Source organism: Ursus americanus, chromosome 20, assembly GCF_024610735.1.
Source record: "Ursus americanus isolate L20-20 chromosome 20, mUrsAme1.1.p, whole genome shotgun sequence".
NCBI classification, from domain to species: Eukaryota; Metazoa; Chordata; class Mammalia; order Carnivora; family Ursidae; genus Ursus; species Ursus americanus.
In genome coordinates this window covers 4,666,131-4,686,689 of record NC_142146.1, presented here as the reverse complement: position 1 = coordinate 4,686,689, position 20,559 = coordinate 4,666,131, and the positions used below count along the sequence as shown (strand labels likewise).

The window sequence follows — 20,559 nt, the reverse complement described above, 5'->3', positions numbered from 1 at the left end:
AGCGCTCATTCAGGAACATGGCAAGTCAGGGTAGCCAGGGACCCGCAATCAGGCAAATGTCCACATAGGCTAATCACGAGATGAGCTGTTGGGGTACAAGGCATCTGCTTCTTTCCAAGGTCTAACATACACAAATGTACATACTTATTCCCCCTTATGATAAAGCTGGAGAATTTGGACTGTCTTGCCAAGATGGGTTCTGACTGGCTGCAGGGATAGGCTCACATGAGAAACATCTAGGAGCCTTGATTGCTGGAAAGCATGGGACTTCATCAGGCAGCCAATCTAAATAGGCACTCTCACCAGCTGAAGGATGCTACTGCCTTAGAATTTTGTGGGATGGGCTTTCTCTGCTCTGGAGGCATGTGATTCTCGACTGACGCCAGGTACACGGGTCTGGGGATCCCCGCCCCCTTGCCAGACTGATGCAGGGCATAGTGTGTGTGCAAGCTCCATGGGTCAGGGCAGCCAGGGTCCCGGAACAGGACCATGTATCTTGAGGCCGGTTCATGGAAGGGGCTATCGGGGGTACCCGCATCTGCCTAATTCCAAGCCATAACCTACGCAAATGCACATACTCCTTCTGAAGGGAAAGCTAGAGAAATCTCAACTACATTGCCAGGGCTGGGAGGGAATGGGGCCTTGCACAGAATGGTCCCATCTGCCTAGTTCCAAGCCCTAACATATGCACATGAGCATAGGTATTGGCTTTTCCTCTGTCCCTGTTTTCACTCAAGTCTCCTAGGATCACGTGCCCAAATAGATGACTTACGCACAAGTTTTAATGGTAAGGTCTGATTTCAGGAGGATCAGACTAAGATACTCAGTGTCTATAAAAATTATTTTTTTCAAAAAAATTATTTTTTCAGATTATAGAATCAGCTTTTCTTTTCTTTTTTTTTTTAAGATTTTATTTATTAATTTGACAGAGAGAGGCAGCCAGCAAGAGAGGGAACACAAGTAGGGGGAGCGGGAGAGGAAGAAGCAGGCTCCTACCAGAGAAGCCTGATGTGGGGCTCAATCCCAGAATGCTGGAATCATGCCCTGAGCCGAAGGCAGACGCTTAGCGACTGCGCCACCCAGGCGCTCCTAGAATCAACTTTTCAAAGATACATGGTAAAGGAAAGGAGTAAGATTTATTCCAGATTCCTGAAGATTCCTGTGAGAATTCCTTCTCCCATGTGTACCCTTTTCCTCAAGGCTGCCCTCTCCAAATCCCATTCCACCATCATTTCTTGGAATGTGGTCTTAGCTGAGACCACTCCAGTGCAGTAAAGTCACAGCCACTTCTCTCTGCAAAAAGCCCAAAGAGGACACAAAAGGCACATGACAAAAGCATATTACCGAAGTATGGCTGAGGCCAACGTTTTCTATGGTGGAAGAGCCTTCTCACTCTGAATGGTCTCAGACACAAGCCTGGCCAATAAAATTTCTGTTCAGAAAGCACCTTCAACCATGAGTTCTATGTGACTCAAAGCAGACTCCCAGAGTATTTGATAAACCATTACTCTTTAGCACTTGATCTTTTTTGTCCATGTTCCTGGTTATAATTATAAGCATGGACTATGTTAAGCAATTTATCACTTTCACCACAGTATTCTACTAAAATATATTTTTTTAACCAAACAATTTGTGCTCATTGGACTTTTGAGCAATTGTCATTGATGGATAGTTTTTAAACAGGATAAATTCATGACTTACGCAAATATAAAAAAGAATAGGTCAAAGATGTTATTTAACTCATTGACAAGTTAGAGGACTAAGATATTACAATTGGTTCAAAGAATAATTCAAAGATCCACATATATGTAAGCAGTCAGTAATGCTGAAATGAATTTACAAATTGGTACGAAATTGGAAGAACTCCAGGAGGAAGGGAATTCAATTGCATTTCCACACATCAAAATTTATCTGCATGTCTGTGGGTAGGAGCCATTTTCATTGCTCGCGGCCATCTACAAGTCACAGACTTACAAATGAGCTCAAGGACAAGGATGGCCCAGAAGGGCATGTTTAGATAATATCTACCTGCTTTTCCATTGAACACACCTGGGATCATTTTGCTCTGTTTCAACGTCTGTCACATCTCTCCCTACATTGTCTTGTTTAATCCCCTCATTTCACAGATAAAAAAAGGAGGCCTAGATGAAAATAGCAGCCATTATAATATATTTGCCACAAAAGAGGCAGTCAAGTCTGAAGTTCAGGCACTTGCGTCTCCAGGAAGAAGGACCTGGACTTCTGACCTTCACTTCTCCATCTTCCTTCAGTCACTATGTTCCTTTATTTCCACTGTTCCTTGAATTGACCTGTTGCTTTTCATTTCCTAATACCATCCTTCTGCCAACATTATTCTTACCCTGACAGTCTAGTTTGTCTAGTGACTTCTCATGGCTAACCTCAGCCGCTGTCATTTTGTTTGCTGAACTTTACTGAATAAAGTCAGAGCCCTATGTTGTTTCTGCATTATGTGTACAAATTACTCTCCACCGATAAACCCGACGTTTGTGATCAGAAAACAAGAACTGCTTTGAATCCCACAAACCAAAAGCCGGTTAGCCCAAACTATCTTTTCGTACCTTGCTGATTTCTGAGTTTCTGTTTTTCTCTCGGAAATGTTAACAGAATGCAAACCAGCAGGGGATTCCCACTCTGGTTAACGGGGCTGCTCCGTCTCACTGAAACTAACCTGTCAATCTCTTCTGCCACTTTCCCTACTTTCACATCCTCTGCATCCTCTAACAGTCTGCCAGAGGCAAAGTCCTTCACAGAGTGGCTCGTGTATAGTTCAAAAAGGGGTCTTGATAGATACTGTGGGCTAAAAATGCTTTGAATCAAGAATGGTAGGGACATGAAATAAAGCAAAAAGCCATGACAGGAAATCGGATAGCAAGCCTCGCCCATTGTAAGTGCCATGGGACAAGATGGAAGGACACTTGGGTCAGATTTGCCAGCATTTGGTGCCACTGAGCAAGGTTCAGGTGCTTGCAGGCTTATGAAATATGGCTATAATCATCCAAGGAAGTGAAAAAGTAACAAGGAACCAGAACAAGGTTACCTACAAAGAGAAGGCATCTTGATTTATTTCCTCTTCATTGCTTGCTATAAATAGCACAGCATTGGCCTCCGTGTACTTGCTTAAGGGAAGGGATTTGTGGTCCTGTTGTTCTTCCTTCTGTTTTACAAGGGCAAAGGTGGAAGGTTACTCCCAGTTGGAAAAGTTCTGACACTAAGCCAGCTGAACTAAGGAGGAAACTCATGAGATTGGCATGGACAGAGATGTCTGGTAGTCCAGATAGAAGTAAATCACAAGAAATTTTTTAAAAAAAGAAGAAGGAAGTCATAAGACTCATTTCTACAGAATTTTCTAATCCGTAGTAGACACTCAGTAAATACAGAATGAACAGGGGAGGAACAGAGTGAGAGACCACAGCCAGTTTCACTATACGGTCACTTGTTATAAGGTTCTTTAAATTGATATTCGGGGGCGCCTGGGTGGCTCAGTCAGTTGGTTGTCTACCTTGGCTTGGGTCATGATCCTGGGATTGAGCCCCGTGTTGGGTTCCCTGCTCCTGGGGGAGTCTGCTTCTCCCCCTCCCTCTGCCCCTCCGTCCTGCTCATGCTCTCTCTCTCTCTCTCTCTGTCCAATAAATAAAATCTTAAAAAAAAATAATAAATTCATATTTGGACTGAATCCACAATGTTTAAACTTGACACTCCAGAGGAAGTTCAGCTCAGACATTCTCAAAGAAAGAGGTCTTAAAATGCTCACCCTGACTGTAGTATACTGTAGTCTGGGATAGGGTGCCACCTGGTGGTCAATGGTAAGTTTGTTTTCAAGTTAGGGGTAGGTAAGCAAAGTCAAAGGTCTAAAATTGGCACTGTCCAATTTATCTGTACCTCAAGCCACATATGTGGGAAGTATGTAGAGAACTGAGGACCATGTGGGTGCTAACATGTGTTAGCAGTTTCTGTAGAAATAGACAAAGGTTGTGGGAGACATTTCTTGAGAATAGAGATGATGAGAGATGATTCTAGGTTTGACCCTAGATCCTTCCAAATAGGCCATTCACCTCATCGAAGAATCTGTTGGATGATCCACACACTCCAGGAACTGAGCCTTATTCTGGGTACCCAGCTCTTAACTCAGGAATGTTTTGGACCAGCTGTATTTACCTGCGGTCAGAGAGGGTAATGAATGAAGACTATTTGTGCTGAGTGTACTTGAGTGGTGTCCCAGAATACCAGTGTATATTATTTAATGCCAGGTTCAATCCTCATTGAATAAATGAGGGTCACCTGGGGCGCCTGGGTGGCTCAGTCAGTTAAGCGTCTGCCTTCAGCTCAGGTCAGGATCCCACCATCTGGGATCGAGTCCCACATCAGGCTCCCTGCTCAGCGGGGAGCCTGCTTCTCCCTCTCCCTCTGCCACTCCCCCTGCTTGTGCTCTCTCACTCTCTCTATATATAAATCAAGTAAATAAATCTTAAAAAAAAAAGAGTTGCACACACCAGCAACTGAGCTAGGCAGTCAGCCCGCATAACCTCACCTTTTCATTTGCGATGGCTCAGCAGTCCTAAACACAAAAAGAACTTGCAACCGTTCACAACTGAGATGTACATACAGACCTGCCTCATGAATTGGGAGTTCCCGGAGGAGGCTGGACTGCACTGAGAGACAGCGGGTTCTGGAAAGAAAAACGCCCATAGGAGAGAACCCTATTTAATTCACCCGGAGGGTGTCTGCATTTGGTTTGTCTCCTTTCAGCACCTTCTCCTGACATATGTCTGCACAGTTGTCCTACAATGGAAGCTATATATATCAAGAGGCTGATTGCAACACCGAAAGAGCAAAAACTTGGAAAATAGCTTAACGATTAATATAGAGGATTGGCTACGTAAATGAAGACACATCCATACCATGGAATCCTAGGTAATCATTAAGGAAAAGGTAGAGAAAACAACAACAAAAAGACAGAAAATACATGAAAAATAATGGTTTTCGAAATACTGGACATCAGGTGATAAAGGACAGTGGTCCCTATGGGACTCTTTAATATGGCTTGTATGGCCGGGCACAGTCTAGCTTCTCCCTGCCTCATGGACCTCATCTTGTACTTTGTTCTCTCTGCTCAAGCCACACTGAACATGTGTTCGTGCCTCACAGCAGGATCCCTCTCATCACAGGGCCTTTGCATCTGCTCTTCCCTATACCTTTTTAACTACTACCCGGCTTTCAGATCTCAGTCTCCCCAGGCTGTCCCTGATCTTCTGACTAGGAACCCCTAATCTTTAAGCTTCCCACTCCTACAAAAAAAAAAAAAAAAAAAAACTCTTACTCTCAGAACAGTGGTTTTCTCGTCCTTCTCCCTCTCATTTGTCATAATATTCATATATATACACACACAACTGTTTTGAGTAATGTCTGTAGCCTCATCGGTGTGTAACTGCACAGGGTCTGTGTTCCTTTTCATTCTTTTTTTTTTTTTATTTAAAAGATTTTATTTATTTATTTGACAGAGATAGAGACAGCCAGCGAGAGAGGGAACACAAGCAGGGGGAGTGGGAGAGGAAGAAGCAGGCTCATAGCGGAAGAGCCTGATGTGGGGCTCGATCCCACAACGCCGGGATCACGCCCTGAGCCGAAGGCAGACGCTTAACCACTATGCCACCCAGGGGCCCCTCCTTTTCATTCTATATTGCATCAACACCTAGTACAATACATTCCATAACTATTTGTTAAATGTGTATATCAGTGAATGCAATTCTTATTTGGGGTGATTTTCAAAATACTCAACAACTAATATGGCACGGACACTTCTTATTCAGTACTGGAGATAGACATAATAACCAGCATAACTGTACATGTCAACACCAACTATATATGAACCCTGACTATTATAATACCAGGGGTTCATTTTTTTTTAAGTTTATTAATTTTTTTAGTAATTTCTACACCCAGTGTGGGGCTTGAACTCACGACACCGAGATCAAGCGGTGCATGCTCTTCTGACTGAGCCAGCCAGGTGCCCCCACAATACTGAGTGTTCTAACATAAACTTATTGCTTTCATTCTGACCTATTATAGGATTTACATGGCACTGTAAATAATTAAATAATAAATTTAAATAACACATGCAAAAATAAAATCGGATCTAGATCTATTTGCTTAGTTTGATTTAGATACTGAATCAGGATTAATATCAGCTGCATGTAATAGAAAATCCAAATTAACAATGAATAAGTTTTGGGGTGCCTAGCTGGCTCAATCAGAAGAACATAAGACTCTGGATCTCAGTGTGGTGAGTTGGAGCCCCACACTGTGTAGAGATTTCTAAAATAAATAAATAAACTTTAAAAAATGAGTAAGTCTTGCATGTGATAAGTTTTCATCATCACACATATACATATATACATACATATATACATATATACACAATTCCAGTCTGGAATTGGTATGGAGACTCTAAGATATCATCAGGAACACAGGCTTTTCAAGCTTTCCGCTCCTGCCTCACTTGAACTCTTATCTTCATGGTCTAATGCGGCTGTTGGAGTTCCAGCCATCACATTTACATTCTAGGCAGCAGGATGGAATATTAGGTGAAAAGCGAGAGAGAGAAAAATATATGTATCAATCTTTTAAAGCAGTTTTCCAAAAACTGCCATATGACTTTAATTCTTTGCATCTCATCGGCAAAAATTTAGCCCTGTGGCTACAGCTAGCTGCATGGGAGACTGGCAAGGTGGGAGCATTTGATCCAGGCAGTTACATGACAAGCTAACATCAGAGATTGTATGACTTTGGAAGATGAAGACAAGTTGGGATAGGTGGCTAACCGTCTCTACTTCAGACAGATTCACATTTTATTTTTTTTAATGGGAGGGAATGAATACAAATTTAAGAAATTGGTTACAAGGGGTGGTTGGAAAGGGGCAAAAAGAAGAGGAGAATGGGAATGGAGTAATACAGATGAGGACAGAGCTATACTTCTTTGAGAATACCTTTTTGTAAGAGAACCATAGTAATGTTTCACATTCCCCCCCAAAATAAACAAGTAATTCAGACCTATGCAGATGTGGTGGGAATCCAAGATATAATACAAACAGTCACACGTGAACCTGTACTATAAATAAAAAACCAAAATCTCACCGAAGGGGTGAGGAAGAAAAGAACTACTTTAAGTAACCTTGGAAAACAGATCTCATCTGCATAATAAAAGGTTATAGACAGGGGCACCTGGGTTAGTTAAGCATCTGACTTGGGCTCAGGTCTTGATCTCAGAGTCCTGCGATCTAGTCCCTCATTGGGATCCTTGCTCAGCAGGGAGCCTGCTTCTCCCTCTCCCTCTGCCACTTACCCTGCTTGTACCTCTCTCTCTGTCTAATAAATAAATAAATACATAAAATCTTTTAAAAATTTTTAAAAGAGGTTAAAGACAAAAAGAACTACATAAATGCTATAATCTAGAATATAAATGTGTTTTTCAAAGGAGTATAGGTTAACAATGGGTTAACACCACTTTATGTGTACTTTATGAATAAATAAGTAAGAATGTTGTATACAGTGGAGAGCCTGGTTTCTCACTATTGGGACAAAAGTTACAAATAACAAGCCACATAGTATTGGACTGGAATCAGAGGTATCAGCATAAAATCATGGTTTTAACATATGTATACAGATAGAGTTCTCTAAAAATACGGATACGTGTGTGCATGGGTTAGTAGAGATGTATATATTTCCTAGCTTTTCCACAGAAGGAGCCTAGTAGCAATGAGGACACTTAGTACCCAGATATTGGTTTCTTTTTTTTTTTTTTAAGATTTTAAAAATTTATTTGACAGAGAGAGACAGCTGGTGAGAGAGGGAAAACAAGCAGGGGGAGTGGGAGAGGAAGAAGCAGGCTCCCAACAGAGCAGGAGTCTGACGCGGGGCTGGATCCCAGGAACCTGGGATCACGCCCTGAGCCAAAGGCAGACACTTAATGACTGAGCCACCCCGGCACCCCCAGATATTGGTTTCTAGTCACCATTTTCAGTTAACCAGGATTCCTTGGAGAGTGGTTGATTCAAGGGCTGGGGCAGAAAAAAGATAAGATGAATCCAGAATATTTTGCAGTGCCAGAAAGTAAGGCAGCGTTGAAAAAAAGAAGGGACTTGTCAAAAAGACACAGGAACCAAACCTGAAGGAGCTCTAAATGGGGAAAGTTAGAACAATTTGAGCATTAAAATAAATAAATTATGGTGTTCTATTATAACCCATAGAGTAAGATAAATATGAATCTATACTGACATAAATGAATAAATAGGAAAAGAATTCTTACAGAAGAATTCCAACTAATGTGTGTAGAAAGAAAGAGGGAAATACAAAAATCAATATTAGGCAAGTAACACTGTGTTAATTCCTTGCAGGAAAGGTGGATCCTAAAATTAGCAGGTGGGCTGCCTGGGTGGCTCAGTTGGTTAAACGACTGCCTTTAGTTTGGGTCATAATCCCAGGGTCCTGGGGTCGAGCCCTGCATCGGGGTCTCTCCTTGGGGAGCCTGATTCTCCCTCTCCCTCTGCCTGCCGCTCCCCCTACTTGTGCTCTCTCTCTCTGCCAAATAAAGAAATAAAATCTTTAAAAAATAAATAATAAAATAAAATTAGCAGGCAAAATTTTGAGGAGAAACAAGATATTTAGATAATATTAAGAGTATCTACTCCAAGATATTTACGAAGACAAGGGGAAGATGGTAACTTTACAGTGGGAGAAACCTCACAGGTTGCACCTTAATCAGATGATCAAGGCTAACGTGTAACAACATAACAATGCGCTGAGAAGGACAAAAAATCATTTGCCCAAAATGCATAACCTCATTCTAATCACAAGAAAACCTCAAACAAGCCCACATCGATGGACATCTTACAAAATTCTCCACCAGTACTCTGTAAAATGTCAAGGTCATGGAAGATAAGGAAAGACCACAGGACCGTCATAGATTAGAAGACACAAAGGAGAAATAACAACTCAATGCTCTGTGAAATCCCAAAACAGGAAAAGGACATCAGTGAAACACTGCTGAAATTCTAGTACGTTTTGTACATTAGATAATAGTGTTATACCAAGGCTAATTTCTTGGTTTTAATCACTGTACTTTGGTCATGTAAGATGTCAGAATGAGATGAAGCTATGTGGAAAATATGTGGGAACTTTCTGAATTATGTTTGCAACTTTTCTGTAAGTCTAAAATTGGCTAAAAATAAAGTTTTCGTTTTTTTAAAGATTTTATTTATTTATTTGAGAGAGAGAGAGCATGAGTGAGGGGGAGAGGCAGAGCGAAAGGGAGAAGCGGCTCGATCTGGGACTCCGGGATCATGACCTGAGCTGAAGGCAGAAGCTTAACAGACTGAGCCACTCAGTCTGTTAGCCCCAAAATAGTTTTTTTTAAAGGTATGGTTCTAGGGTACCTGGTTGGCCAGTCTGGAGAGCATGCCACTCTTGATCTTAGGGATATGAGTTTAAGCCCCATGTTGGGCCTAGACATTACTTATAAAATAAAATAAAATAAAATAAAATAAAATAAAATAAAATAAAATAAAATAAAATAAAATGTGTGGTTCTGTAAATGTCAGATGTGGTGTAAAAAAATTAAGTATGTTTTGGTGTAAATCCTTTATTATATCTAACAGTTGTTATTAAATACACTTCACACTGTTTTAAAGGGAAGGGGTTTAAAACTGTTGCCTTGATGAAGGATAGTTGAAGAAAGGCTGGCAGAGACGAAGGGCCCCCACCCTAAGAAGAAACCACCCTTAAAAGGATTTTACACCACCCTGGAAGGAGCCCTCCACCCTTTCCACTGATAGATAGATGACAAAAATCTGATCGGATGACAGGCACAGGGAAGGTTAATCAGATTAAAACAGCCCACCAACAAGCCCATAAAAACCCCTAGATCTAAATGTCAAATTGGCAACCCTCTCGGGTCCCCTCCCCTACTTCGGGATCTTTGCACTATCACTTTGCTGTCAGTCAGTAAACTTTGTTTTGCTGCCCACCACTCCATCTGGTCTACCTCTCCCTTCTTCGAAGCAGCATGACCAGGAACTGTGGGCATTTAGAGAAGAGAACCTGTAACAGCCTTACGTTTCAGTAAGAAATATGTTGGGAGTTTAGCTAAGCCAGCCATGCTATTGCTGCCATTGCATTTGTTTTGTTTAGCCAAGCAGCCTGCCGAGGGTCTTAACTGACATTAACCCCCCACGCAAGAAAGCACATGTCCCAGGTAATGGCCTGCAGAGTCACAAGCAAATATAAGTTCCTGACATGATTTCCTCAACAGCCCTTGTGACCAACTGTCTGTCCTCTCTCCCAGAGCCTTACTCTTGTGTACCCCGTAGATAAGATTCCCCATGGATGGGACGCCTGGGTGGCTTAGTTGGTTGGGCATCTCCCTTCAGCTTGGGTGGGGCATGATCCCAGGGTCCTGGGATGGAGTCCCACATCCGGCTCCTTGCTCAGCAGGGAGCGTGCTTCTCCCTGGGCCTGCCACTCCCCCTGCTTGTGCTCTCTCTCTCTTTTTCTCTCTGACAAATAAATAAAATTAAAAAAAAAAAAAAGGACTCCCCGTGGAGCTTCTCCAGACCACACTGTTTTGGGTTTGAATTGACCAATCCAGCCTTAGCCCAGGAACCCCAAAGCCCTCCCCACCCACGGAGAATGATAAAGGCACATGCCCCAGGTCCTGTCCCTCTCTGCCTGAACCCTACCTTGACCTTCCCAAGTGCCCAAGTGGCCCATTGACACATACTGTGTACTTCCTCCAGATCTTGTGAGTAATAACCCTCTCTCTCTTTTTTTTTTTTTTTTAAGATTTTACTTATTTATTTGACAGAGAGACAGATAGCCAGCGAGAGAGGGAACACAAGCACGGGGAGTGGGAGATGAAGAAGCAGGCTCCCAGCGGAGGAGCCCAATGTGGGGCTCGATCCCAGGACTCTGGGATCACGCCCTGAGCCGAAGGCAGACGCTTAATGACCAAGCCACCCAGGCGCCCCTAATAATCCTTTCTTTCAATTTCTCTCGTCATCTTTTGTTGAACCACAGCAACATCCACATCTTGCATTTCTTCAACAAATGTTAATTTAACAAAGTTATAACAAAAACCTATTCTGGACTTCTAGAATAAGGAAAGGAAACTAAGAAAGTACAGGTATAATGCAAGAAACCACGGTGGAAAGGAAGACTTCCACAAGCAAGATGAAGACACTGTGGACCCATTCACCAGTGAAACTGGTGAAACATTTTTTTAAAAACAAACAAACATAAAATCAGTTTTTGTTTTTCCCTGCTGCTGCCACCCAGTTGCACGGAGGGGGAGGCTTAGGTGCGCTCAAGATTCGGCTCCACCAGTAACCCGCTGCCGTGGCTGAGGAAGGCATGGCTGCTGGAGGTGTAATGGGTGTTCAGACTGCTGCTTTGCAAGAGGAGCTGAAGACCACCCTCATCCACAAAGGCCTAGCACGTGGAATTCGCTAAGCAGCCAAAGCCTTACACAAGCTCCAAGCCCATCTTTGTGCATTTACCTCCAACTGTGATGAGCCTATGTATGTCGAATTGGTGGAGGCCCTTTGTGCTGAACACCAAAATCAATCTAATTAAGGCTGATGACAACAAGAAACCAGGGGGATGGGTAGGTCTCTGTGAAGTTGACAAAGAGGGGAAACCCCACAAAGTGGTTGGTTGCAGTTGCGTAGTAGTTAAGGACTACGGCAAAGAGTCTCAGGCCAAGGATGTCATCGAGGAATACTTCACATGCAAGAAATGAACAAATGAAAAACTTGGTTCTTGTTGAAAAAGAAAAAAAAACAAAATCATTTAAAATCTCTAGAAAAACATTTATTTTAAAAAAAGAAAAGAAAAAAGAAACATTTACTAAAACAAAACAAAACAAAAACTACTAAAATTCAGTACAAACACTAAGAGTCTATGGTATTTAAACTGAGACCCACTCCTCCTTCCCCCACTCCCACCGGGCAAGATGAACACTCAAGACCTGTACAGCCAAGAGAGAACACAGGGCTCCCGCTCCCCCCAGCTCCCAGTTGGAGGGCTATTTCCTATGCACAGCAGGACATCAGCGTTTCTCATCTTGTCCCCAGCAACCTGCTGCGGAGGCTCACTCCCTGTGAGGGTGACTGAGAAATGAGGGCTCCTTTCTTCTGCCCAGATCCTGTTCACAGGACTGAGACTCAACCCTGGATGTGGCGCCTCTGTCCCTGTTTCAGCTCGCCAGGCAGTGGTTCCAAGCCAGAAGTGCAAGCCAGAAGATGTGATGTTACTACCTCTCTCTACTGAGTGCTCAGTTCCTGGGGCAAGAGTGTCACTCGGAGAGAAGTGTGCCACTGTCCCCCTCCCGCCTTCAGAGCAAAGGCTCAGAGATTTTGCCTAAGGGAAGAAGCAGGATGAAAAAGACAGCTCTTACTCTCTTCCCAAAGACACTGACTTCATTGGCTATCAGTATGAAGTTCAAGCCTGAGGGTTCTCTCAAAAACAGTGTAGACTGTGGTGAAAGGCAACTGGGAGGAGAATGACATATTTATTGGATATATAGGCAAAATATAGGTCAGCTGGAAAACCTGGGAAAGGGAGCGGGGAGGAGCCCGCCTGGGATCAGAATAAACTCAAATTCTGCTCTCAGGGGCTCCTGGGTGGCTCAGTCGGTGAAGAGGCTGCCTTCAGCTCAGGCCATAGAGTCCCGCATCAGGCTCCCTGCTCAGCGGGGAGCCTGCTTCTCCCTCTCCTGCTCCCCCTGCTTGTGTTCTCTCTCTTCTTGTCAAATAAATAAATAAAAGTCTTAAAAAAAAATACTGATCTCAAAAAACTATTTCATCAGGGCACCTGGGTGGCTCAGTGGGTTGACTGTCTGGCTCCTGATTTCAGCTCAGGTCATGATCTCAGGGTTTTGAGATCAAGCCCTTCTGTCAGGTTCAGTGCTCCCCGCTTGGTGTGGAGTCTGCTTGAGATTCTCTCTCCCTCTGTTCCTCCCCCAGCTCATTCAACCAGATGTCAGAGTTAACAAACAAAACCTTCCAAGTAGCCATTTGTTTTGTGTTGGTCCCAGCCTGTAGTGAAGCTACAGGCTAGAAACGCCTGGGGGCAACACCACTTCCCCAGTGTTGAGGCTAGACCAGCCCATGGGGTTCTTACGACTGCAAGACGCACTTTAGCAACAACCATCAAGAAACTTTGAAAAAACACAAGGTTGATGACTGACAAGTCCTAGAGCGTACATGGCACATTGGGAGCCATACAGTGAGATCAGGGTACAGAGGCAGAGAGCATGGGCCTGGGGTTTTGCCTTTATTGGGGTCAGGGGTGGGTTGCCTAGGGTTTTACAGGTTCACTCTCTATTGGTGAATTTAAAACATAAAGTAGGAATTAAAGTGAATGAAGAGAAAAAACAAGGCTCCTCAAATCTAGCAAACTAAATGCAACAACATTAAAATGATGCATCACAACCAAGAGAGATTTATCTTAGGAATGCAAGCTTAGTTTAACATCTGAAAAATAATTATTTTAATGCATCATATCACTAAAATGAAAAAAGAATCATATGATCATCTCAGTAGACACAAAAAAGCATTTGATAAAATTCAACACCTTGTCCTAAGAAAAAACACTCGACAAACATCAACAAACTAGGGACAGAAGGGAACCTGACAAAAGAGCATCTGTAAATAACTCACAACTAACATATTTAATGGTGAAAGACTGGATGTTTTCCCCCTAAAATCAGGAATAAGACAAGGATGTCCACCCTCGCTATTTCTATTCAAAGCTGTAATAGAAGGTTCTAGTCAGGGAAATTGGGCAAGGATTAAAAAAAGGCATCCAGATTAGAAAGGAAGAAGTAAAATTATCCCTATCCACAGATGATGTGGACTTCCTTGTATATAGAGAATCCTAAGGAATAACCTGAAAAACTATTAGAACTAAGAAACAGTTCTATTTTCATCAAGGCCACAGAATGCAAGATCAGTATACAAAAATCAGGTTTTTTTATAAACTTTCAATGAACAATCTGAAAATGAAATTAAGAAAATAATTCCATTTGAAATAACATCAAAAAGAATATAATTCTTAGAAACACACTCACAAAACAAGTATAACATACTCTGAAAACTAAAAAATATTGTTAAAAGAAATTAAAGGAGGGGCGCCTGGGTGGCACAGCGGTTAATCGTCTGCCTTCGGCTCAGGGCGTGATCCCGGCGTTCCGGGATCGAGTCCCACATCAGGCTCTTCCGCTATGAGCCTGCTTCTTCCTCTCCCACTCCCCCTGCTTGTGTTCCCTCTCTCGCTGGCTGTCTCTCTCTGTCGAATAAATAAATAAAATCTTTAAAAAAAAAAAAAAAGAAAAAAAAAAAAAAAGAAATTAAAGGATATCTAAATAAATTGAAAAAAATCCTATATTCCTGGATCAGAAGATTATATTATATTATATTATATTATATTATATTATATTATATTATATTATATTATAAATTGATCTACAGACTCAATGCAATCTTTATCAGAATCCCAGCTGACTTTGTAGAAATTTACAAGCTGATTCTAAACTGCACATAATATTACAAGAGCTTCTGAAAAGCCCAAGACAATCTTGAAAAAGAACAAACATGGAGGACTCACATTTCTTCATTTAAAAATACACTACAAAATAATGGTAATCAAAACAGTATGGTACTGGCTTAAGGTTAGACATAAACATCAATGAATAGAATTGAGAGCCCAGAAAAAAAAAACCATGTGTCTAGGGTCAATTTTTGACAAGAGCGCCAAGACTATTCAATGAGGAAAGAATAGTTCTTTCAAAAATTGGTGCTCAGAAAACTGGATATCCATACACAGACCATATATAAACATTATCTCAAGATGAATCAAAAACCTAAACATAAGAGCTGTAACTGTAAAACTCCTGGAAGAAAACAGAAATGTATCTTCATAACCTTGGACTTGGCCATATATTGTTAGATATGACACGAAAAGCATGAGAAGAAAAAATGGATAAATTAAGCTGCTTCAAAATTAAAAACTTTTACAACAACATGGATAGAACCTGAAAGCATCATAAGTGAAATAAGTCAGACAGAAAGACAAATACTGTATGATCTCACTCATACATAGAATCTTTTTTTAAAAAAGTGTAACTCATAGATACAGAGAACAGATTGGTGATGGCCAGAGGTTGGGGATGGGTGAAATGGGTGAAGATGGCCAAAAGGTGCCTGCTTTGAACTTATCAAACTCAACACCCAAAAAACAAAAAAATCCAGTTAAGAAATGGGCAGAAGACATGAACAGAAATTTCTCCAAAGAAGACATACAAAAGGCCAACAGACGCATGAAATAATGTTCAACATCACTCAGCATCATGGAAATGCAAATCAAAACCACAATAAGATACAACCTCACACCCAGAATGGCTAAAATTAACAACTCAGGAAACAACAGATGTTGGCAAGGATGTAGAGAAATGGGAACCCCTTACATTGTTAATGGGAATGCAAGCTGGTACAGCTACTCTGGAAAACAGTATGGAGGTTCCTCAAAAAGTTAAAAATAGAGCTACCCTCCATTCAAGCAATTGTACTCCTAGGTATTTATCCAAAGGATACAAACATAGTGATTTGAAGGGGCACATACTGGGGTGCCTAGGTAACTCAGTTGGTTAAGTGTCTGCCTTCAGCTCATGGCTCATGAGCTTCAGGTCATGATCCCAGAGTCCTAGGACTGAACCCCATGTCGGGCTCTCTGCTCAGCGAGGGAACCTGCTTCTCCCTCTCCCTCTGCCTGCCACTCCCCCTGCTTATGCTCTCTCTCTCTCTGTTAAATAAATAAAATCTTTAAAAAAAAGGGGCACCTGGGTGGCACAGCAGTTAAGCGTCTGCCTTCGGCTCAGGGCGTGATCCCGGCGATCTGGGATCGAGCCCCACATCAGGCTCCTCCGCTATGATCCTGCTTCTTCCTCTCCCACTCCCCCTGCCTGTGTTCCCTCTCTCGCTGGCTGTCTCTTTCTCTGTCAAATAAATAAATAAAATCTTTTAAAAAAATAAAATAAAATAAATAAATAAAAATGAATACAAAGAATCCACAAAGAGCAAAATATCAAAAAATTTTATATGACAGGATCAGCAACAGTGCTGTGCTGAGACACATAGAAACCTGAGGCAAAAGGAAAGATCAGTCTTTACTTACTTTAAACCCATCTTTACTTAAATATTAATATACCACTCATCATGAATATATTAATTCCCGATTTTTAAAAATATTGCCTTAAATATTATTTGTCTTGATTACTGAATTTTTTGGCATTTCCTTAAATTTTCCACCTGAAGAGAGTGTTCAGCACTGCTTGGATTCAATTCAGGGTCACACAAAATTCACCAGATTTGGTCAAATGATTACTGGCACACTTTAAATTAGCCAATAGTTTTGCCTCAGAAGCTTGATTTGAATAGCCAGTGAATGAAAAGTGAAACTGGGATGGGAGCTTGATGTCCATCCTTGTGGATGTTACTGCTTTGGCAAAATGGATAGAAATTTATGTTTTCACATCTTTGTAATATTTCTTGGTAATTATGTATTCACTGTGATGAATTTGTTGCAAAATATTTTGTATTTTCCACCAGAAACTTGATTATGGGAATAACACTGGATTTAGCCCTTTGTATCCTAAAAGAAGAAAAGCCATATCTAGAGTCCAAGAACTCTTTTCAAGTTCCAGTTCTGACACTTACTAACTGAACAAGTTGATTTATTGATTTACTTCCTGGAGCCTCAATTTCCTCACCCATAAAATGAGTTTGAATATCCATATTACAACAATGTTGAGGACGAAAAGAAACAATCATTGCAAAACTTCTTTATGAAACTGTAAAAGACCGTTCAAAAGTGTCAGCACTCCTAATACACTGAGGAATTCTCATCTTTGGGGGGGAGGGGCAAAGGGTCAGGGAGAAAGAATCTAAAGTAGATTCTTTCCACACTGGATGTGGAGCCTAACATGGGGCTCGATCTCACACCCTGAGATCATGACCTGAGCTGAAATCCAGAGTCAGATGCTTAACCAACTGAGCCACTCAGATGCCCCAGAATTCTCATTACCTTAAAGTCATGCTGCATTCATAGATATTGGTATGCTTGCTAAGCATCAATATAATGATGATATTTAAAGACAGTATTTGGAGATTACAACTGAGGTGATGGAGAGGGGATTCATATCAAGAGATTGTTTCCATAGTGCAAGAGAAGATTTGAAAATTGCTCGTACATTCTTTGGCAGTCAGGAACATCTTCTTGAGAAAATGATGCCCGTGTTTCCTGGGAAGGAAATGGCATTGGCTACAAAGTAGGGTATATATGGGATGGAAGCTGAAAAGGGCTTACAGGAAGGTCATGAAGGGTCTTAAAGTCATTTTAAGGAGTTTGGAATTGGTGCTAAAAGCAAAGAAGTGTTTGAAATGAATGTGGACATGATCAGATTAGCATAAAAAATCTATCTCTGGCTAAATGAAAGCATTCTGGAAGGGGAAAGACTGGATGACAATTTTGCTGTGGCACTTGTCTCAGTTAGAGGTGATGACTTGGAAATAGAATGGCAGTGAAAATGAAAGGATCCATCATATGAAGGTGGTAGAATCCACAGACCTTGGTTGGTTGGTTAAACCAGATGGGGAATGAAGAATTGGGAGATGGTGTTTCAGTTATCTATTGCTACACCCTCAAATTTAGCAGTTTAAAAGAATAACTTGTACATCCAATGCAAAAAATGAGGTGGGGGGGTGTCTGGGTAGCTCAGTCAATTAAGGGTCTGACTCTTAATTTTAGCTGAGGTCGTGATCTCAGGGTCATGAGATTGAGCTCTGTGTGGGGCTCTGAGCTGGGTGTGGAGCCTGCTTAGGATTCATTCTCTCCCTCTCCATCTGCTCCCCCCACCAAAAAAAAATTTTTTTTTTCATTTTTTTTTGGAGAGAAAGCACATGTGCTTGAGAGGGAGGGGACTGGGGTGCAGAAGGGCAGAGGGGAAAGGGAGAGAGAAAACATCAAGCAGGCTCCACATCTAGCACAGAGTTGAGCCCAGGGCTCAATCTCACGACCCTAAGATCATGGCCCGAACTGAAATCAAGAGTCAGACACTAAAATGACTGAGCCACCCAGGCATCCCTTAAAAATAAAATCTTAAAAAAAAAAATGTTAGAATTAGAAATTGGTAATGATTGTACAACTTCATGAATTTACTAGAAACCACAGAATTGCATACTTTACAAGGGTGAATTACATGGTATTTTAATTATATCTTTATTTTTTAAAAAAGATTTTGTTTATTTATTTGTCAGAGAGAGAGAGAGAGCACAAGCAGGGGGAGTGGCAGGCAGAGACAGAAGCAGGCTCCCCATTGTGCAAGGGGCCTAATGTGGGACTTGATCCCAGGGACCCAGAGATCATGACCTGAGCTGAAGGCAGATGATCAACCAACTGAGCCATCCAGGCATCCCTATATCTTAATTTTTGAAATTATATTTTAAAAATGCAATAACAATGCCTTACTATTTTTTGCCATTCTGGGGGTTGACTGAGCAGTTTTTCTACTGCATATGGTATTAGGTAGAATCACTCATGTGATTACATTGAGCTGGCAGTTGAGTTGAGTTGGAAGGTTCAAGAAGGCTTCATTCTTGGGGCGCCTGGGTGGCTCAGTCAGTTGAGTGTCCAACTCTTGGTTTCAGCTCAGGTCATGATCTCTGTGTCCTGGGATCAAGCCAGGTGTCAGGCTCCAGGCTCAGCATGGAGTCTGTTTGGGATCCTTTCCCTTTCCCTCTCCCTCTCCCTCTGCCCCTCTCCCAGCTCATACATACACTCTCTCTCTCTCTTAAATTAATTAATTAGTTAATTAATTAATTAATTAAATCTTTAAAAAAAAGAAAAGAAGACCACTTCATTCTTATGTCTGGAACCTTAGTGCTGGCTGTCAGTTGGGGCATCTTGGGTCTCCTTCACGTGCTCTCTCTCCAGCAGGACAGCCTGAGCTTCCTTACACCTTGGTGACTGAGAACAAGAGAGGAAAAGTGGAAGCTGCCATACTTTTGAAGGACTAGGCCCAAAATTGGCTCAACATCACTTCTGCATTCTCTTGGTCAGAGCAAGTCCCAGCTCAGTTACAAAGGGAGAGGAAGAGCAGCATGTGCATATTGGGACAGGAGTAACTGCGGACAACTATCTTTGCAGACAGTCTTGCACAAGTGACAAGGACCACATCCAGTTTGAGACACTGTTCACTAGCTGGAGGGGAAGTGCAGTGCCAAGACTGGTGACAGAACAGAGTCCCACTTAGATTTTCCACCACCCCCCTCTTTTTTTTTTTTTTTTAAGATTTTATTTTTTTAAGTAATCTCTACGTACAACATGGGGCACAAACCCACAACCTCAAGATCAAGGGCCTCATGCTCTACTGACTGAGTCAGCAGGTGCCCCCCACTTCTGAATTAATGCCTTTCCATCACTGATGTCACCCTATCAGTATTAGATACCTGCCAATACTGAAAGTTGAAAGAAGAGACCTAAGATGTCTTCAGTGTAGGAAATTCTAGAACCTTTAAAGCTGAATGTGGTGGTTAAGATAATAGTCACTTACTTGTCTTGTGACTTGGGAAAGTGGGTTAACATCTATGCTTCAGTTTCCTTATCTATGAAATGAGGAACAAGAACAAAAAAAGTGATCACCCGTGAGGAACTGAAAAATGACTCTGCTGACATCTAGGCCCCACTAAGAAAATAAAAACAATTCTTCATAGTAGAATGTTCCCAAATGGCCATAAACAATCACAGAATATGAACAATGTTCAGAGAAGTTCACACCATGACTGTGTTTGGAACAAGACAAAAACAAACTCCTCCACAACTGTAAAAATGAGGGAACACCCCCTTCTTCTAACATGAGTGATGCTGCCCCTTGACCAATGACCACTCTGGCCTTGCTTTAATCCTCCTGCCTCTTAGATAAAAATTAAGACACTTAATCACTGAACTGCCTGTTTCCTGAGTGAATCTAATTCTAAATTGCCCCCTCCACCTGCCTAATCCCTCTTTAAAATCATCCAGCTCAAGTCCAAATTATTTAAAAGGTTCCTCCTTATTGCCTTTTATTGAGAGGCTCCTTCCTTAAGCAAGATCAGTAAGCACGTCAGGCATCTTTTTATGTGAGCTCTAACATGTTGGGGAGAAAGACTCTCCTCTGCCCTTCAGAGTTCTAGCTGGACTAAGAATCAAACTGAGATGAGTAGCATGAGGCTTATATGAGCTAAGGAAAGGGGTAGGGGTCTGAAGATACAAAGAGAGAAAAAGACCATTAGCAGGAAGGTGGGAGGAGATGTTTGGAAAATAAAGGTTGCCCTATGCCAAAGTGACCCATCTTGGGGCAGCCTGTCCTTGGCCCCTACAAACATATACATCAAAAGACATACTAGAATATCTATCTTAGCCTTATTCAATACAGACAAAATACTCAAATACTGA

The 20,559-nt window shown here is 41.8% G+C and overlaps 1 pseudogene; it reads left to right on the top strand.

Annotated features, from left to right (window-relative positions):
- Window positions 1-11,412: 11,412 nt before the first annotated feature.
- On the top strand, window positions 11,413-11,809 carry LOC123792778 (small ribosomal subunit protein eS12 pseudogene; annotated as a pseudogene).
- Window positions 11,810-20,559: the final 8,750 nt, after the last annotated feature.